This window comes from Astatotilapia calliptera, chromosome 16 (assembly GCF_964374335.1).
Source record: "Astatotilapia calliptera chromosome 16, fAstCal68.1, whole genome shotgun sequence".
NCBI lineage: Eukaryota > Metazoa > Chordata > Actinopteri > Cichliformes > Cichlidae > Astatotilapia > Astatotilapia calliptera.
Genome location: NC_137437.1, coordinates 22,422,980 through 22,428,163, shown reverse-complemented (window position 1 = coordinate 22,428,163; position 5,184 = coordinate 22,422,980). Strand labels below are relative to the sequence as shown.

General features: G+C 38.9%; 1 protein-coding gene across 10 annotated transcripts in view; it reads left to right on the top strand.

Annotated features, from left to right (window-relative positions):
• Positions 1-5,184, top strand: part of LOC113008116 (plakophilin-4) — a 152,669-nt gene that overhangs the window by 205 nt on the left and 147,280 nt on the right. The gene's annotated exons all lie outside the window — the stretch shown is intronic.

The window sequence follows — 5,184 nt, the reverse complement described above, 5'->3', positions numbered from 1 at the left end:
GTATGGAAATGTTTCTCTTTTCTTTTCTTTGCAAACTGCTAAATAATTGGAGCGAAAACGCAGGGAGAAATGAAAGCATCTGTGCGCAGAGCAGGCAGGAGGGTATGGGCTGCTTTCTTGAAGTCGGAAAGTGAAAAGAGAGTGGTTGCTTTTTTTTTCAGTCTGTGCATGCGGTATAAGACAAGCTTCTTTTGGCTTCCTCTCAGCGGGGAAGAATCTAATACTACCCTAATCTGTTTCTTGTGACCAAATCATCGCAAACAACGCACACCTTTGAGGGACCTTCACGCGCTGTTTTTGATGCCATGCCTAACCGTTGGGGTGAAAACTTGGCCGGCTAATGTAAATGCACGGAAACTGCTCCGGGGTTAGTTTTCCTCTTGTAGAAAAACTCACTTTAGTGTGGCAATGCCCTTGAAAACGTGTTGCTAAGTAGTGCAGGAAAAGGCAGGTGAGCTTAGAGTGTGGGAATCTTTGGAATGCGAGGTCGCCAAGGGGCGGAGATCCAAACTCTGCTCCTATTAGATTGGCGTACCTTTTACCCTCAGGTTGAACTAGCTACGTTCAAGCTACGCCATATTTAATGACTTCTATTTTGCATTTTAACGAGGGTAGTTTCTTTTTTAACGGTAACCGTGACTCTACGTTGTCATCGTTTTGCACCGTGCAAGATCAACCTATCTTTGTGGCAGGGGTAGTCTGAAACAGTAATTCAGACCGGGGATTTGATTCATTCCCAGGCCACCTTGTTCATGCGATCCTCACCAAACTGCTGTCTTTGAAGGCTTTTTACTGGTTACAAACGGAGTGCTTGCTCTTTAGGGTATCAAATGGGCAGTGGTAGAAGGAATACTCAGGTACTGTTACAAATGTGCCTCTACTGCAAAGTGTATCTTTAGGTGTTACAAAAACACTTTAAAGTGTTCTTGTCAAAAACAACTCTTTGTATTAGTTTTTAACGGCTTATATTTGTCTTCTTTATCAGTAGCATTTATTCATAAGGGAAAACCACCATATTCACAACAGTCTCATAAAATCACGTCAGTCAAACAAATGACTCGGGATATAATTTATAATTAAGATAACAAAATAAAAAATTGGCAGAATCAAATATATAAGCTCTATGTTTCTATTTCCAAAGAAATCACATCATGAAGTGATTACTTTGTTATTAAAAAGGAAATCTGTAGCCAATACTATACAAGCATAACAGACACAAGCATGCACTTAAGAAGTGCATGAGAATATATAAGCTACGTGTGTTTGCTTGTTTGTCTTTCTGTCTGTCTTTGTACACAAAATGAAAAAAGGAGAGGGAAACCAGTGAGTGCAGACCCACAGAGGTGGGGGTGAAACCGTGTAGGTGTAAATGTAAGCAGACAAAGGGTTTTAGAGTTGAAGGCGGGAAAACTCTGGATTCCCAGAATCTTTAAAATGAAGCTTTTGTGCCAACTTTGCCAAGGTCGAAATACTCAAGCTGGGATGTGCCGCACATTAGTGAAAAGAGAAATGAGTGATTCTAATGTGAAACAGCAATAAGTGGCTGCACTAAGAAATGATGAGGATTTTAGAGAGTCTGTGAAGCAGATGAATAGTAAAGGGAAAAAAAGGAAAAACACATTTACTTTTATACATATATATATATTCTATTTTTAATTGTTCTTAATTGTCATAGCTTGCTTTTGAAAGTACCTGCGTGCACAGTCCAAAACATGGACATTAGGTTAATGGCAGTTTCTAAATTGTCTTTCTGTGTTAGCCCTGTGATGGACTGGTGACCTGTACGTGGTCTACCCCACTTCTCAGCCTATGACAGCTGGCATCAGCTCCAGCTCTTCCCCCAACTCTGAATTGCACAAGTGGTTAAAATGGATGGACAAGTACCCCCACAGATGACTTGCGGGAGTAGTTGCAATTCACTAGCACCATCACTGGTTATGGCTATGTAGACTTAAAACTTACCAGAGCAGTTTTCTCACATGGCAGGCAACCTGAATGTTTTGCCTGGGGACATCAATTCAGAAGCAAAATGTAGGGTTAGCTAAATGTTGACATGATTATCTTTACTAATAGCCAGTCACTCACAAGTCAAGCTAAATGCACTAAAATTGACAGTTACCTTAGATAATGCCTTTGTTCATCTAAACTGTTAGATTCCTTCCCACAGTAATCGACTTTTCCCTCACTTTGATATCCGCTGCACCACGAACCATCTTAGATTTTAATAGCAGAATTCGATTTGTGCCGAAGCCATGAATGAATGTAATTTGATGGTGGACACCTGCGCTACTGCTCCAGAAACTTCACCACAAGCAAACCAAAGCAACAACTTCACAATGCAATTCTGCAGCAAGGTCACCAACTGCTCATTCACTGTGAGTGGACCATTAAATATTGTAACAACAAATACCCGTATGTTGTGTCTGTTGTGGTGTGTATGTGTGTTGACGAGTGAGTATGATATTGGCCTCTTGTGTGAATACGTTACTTATTTCACAGCATTTAGCTTCTTCCAGGGCAATGACCTTTTTCTTTTTAATTGTCTTTGTCTTTGCTGACTGTTCGTTTTGCTGGGCAACTTTAATGTTATTTTTATTAGTGCAGAAGTAGGAACCACCCTAGCAAAAAATTAGGTTGGCTGTGTAAAAGTATAGAAAAATAGAATGCAAATATTTATTATTACCTAAATCTTCACTTTCTTTGAATGAAAATAGCCCAGCAACAACATATCAAAGGTTGATACAAAGACATTTTACGTAGTAACCCAACTTTTTTGATAAACAAGTCTTTATGTTACTTTTTTTTTTTTTTTTTTTTAAACAATGCGTTGGATCCTGCAAGGAAACTCCCTGCAATAGTGTGTTGAATTAGTAGAGGTGGGACTCACCTGGCTCCCCATGATATGATATTATCACAATACTTCACTCATGATACAAGGTCATTTTTTCCAACTGCAAATTATGTCCTTAAAATTAAGCTTTGTCAGCATCTGCATCTGTTTTATCCAGTAAGATAAAGTTATCTCACTTAAGTTATTATGGTGCAAAATGAAACTGTAAAGCATAAACAATACTGTCACTTTATCTGCCATAAATGTTGCCATCTGTGATTGAATGGAGCCTAGTTCTCACATAAATGCAGTCTGTTTCTGATACAACAATTAAATATGATAAATCACCAAAGCAGAGTGTGTCCAGTGTTGGATTTACAGTTGAGCTAAGTTTCCTCGGCTAACATTAACGGTGCGTGAGATGAGTGCTCTTGTTCATGGTATTCCCAGAGTACTATAATTTATTTAGTAAAATACTGATATTTGGTGTTCTTGTATTGATAAAATATCACATATCTTTGCTGATTACTTGTCCATTGTCATTGGGTTCTTACTGGCTCTTCTTTAAAAGTCACCATGTTGCGTCTATCTTGCCTTTAGCACTATGACAGCTGGGATAGGCTCCAGCCTCCCTATGACCCTGAATTGGATAAGCAGTTAAGGGGGAAAGGGAACCTACAACCATGTGCATTTCATTCACATTTGTGTTGAAATTCCCAAGAGTAAAGATTATCTCAAGCAACATAACGGCCTTCGCGCAGTCCTTGGCATACTTAATAACTTGAACTAAATGCCCCTAAAATCCAAGTTTGTTGAAAATCATTCCAAGGGGAGTAGTTTTTTTGTTTTGTTTTTTTTGTTGTTGTTATTGTAGTTCCCTTGTGTCTGTTTAAGTCTTGGTAAAACCAACGCAGGGAAAGATAAAAGACTGCAGAAGCAGTCATTCATTTTGTTATGATGGATATCCACTAAAGGTCAAGTCTCATACAAAGATGCTAGGAGCCATGCTTCAAGTCTCTTGTTTTTTGCCACACTGCTTAGAAAGGTTATCTGCATGCATCACCAATGTGACAATAGTGCAAGTTTATTTCAACAGTGGAAATGCATATGGCAACTAATAACACACACTTTCACTCTCAAAGACAAACACACACACATAAAGGAGGGCTCTCTAGGTTACTCCCCTCGTGGTTCACATTACTGCACTAGTCACACACTGCCACACAGCTGACAACCATTGAAGGAGGTTTACTGTAGATTTGAAACAACAGTACGATTTTGGTTTGTAGAGTCAGTCTCCTTCTGTTTGTTTATTTGTTGCAGGTTTTTTTTTCTTCTTTGCTCTAAGCAGGGACACTGCTTCAGGCACAGAGAGAGAGGTTTTAGCCGATCCAACCTACAGCGAGTTAGGCGTCATTTTCATTTGTTATGCTTCCCACTGTTTATCACTATTTGCAGTGCGGATTTATAATGCATTTTCATAACTATCTGTTCCGTGGTTGTTTTTCATTAGGAAAAACCAGACTCTGAAGTAGACGAAGCACAGCCAGGCTCGCAAAGGATCGTTTGTGTGTTGGTGTCATTGTTTGAGCCAGTCTTCATGGTGACTTTTTTTAATGGATCCTGACAACAGCTGAATAGTTTAGTGCCCTTTGACGAGCCTCTACTCCTTGTATTTTTTTCACCCCTTATTTCTGGCCCAACATCAAGGCGTAATCCTTAACCCCTATGTTGCATGTCAGATTTGCTTTTTTTCTACTACGATCAAAAAGCAGCCCCACACACACACAATCACACTCCATTTTAAGACGGGGAAAATGTTTCCATTCGCTGCCTTGTAGCCCATGTGGAACCAAAATGGTTATTTTTCCTTATGTCTGCATGCCTGTATTCAAATAAAGTGCTGAAGTATGAACGTCTTCACATAGCCAGTCAAGAGAAGGTCAGCATCCGTTATGTATAATTCAGTCAAGCACTCTTTAGGAAAAGTTTTTACTGAAAAGCGGTGTGCATTTTTTGTCGTATTTACTCCCTTACTAACATTTAGTATAATATTGGTGTATTCATAACATTTGATGATTTTTAGTTTACAAAGTCAAAGTTATGATTGACTGTTAGTGTTTACGTTACGTTTAAAACACTTTCACTAGATGTAGAGTCTTCAAAAGTGTGATTGATGTTCAGATTTTGATTTTTTTTTTTCCTCTTTGCTTGTGAAGTTTCCTCAGCTACTGTGCCAGTGTGGGATGATAATAATAGTTCATTGTGGCAGTGGCAATCAACCAAAGAATGGCTTTTATGCATCCTTTGACACATAATTTATTTTTTTTCCCATCAAATTAACCCAGCAACTT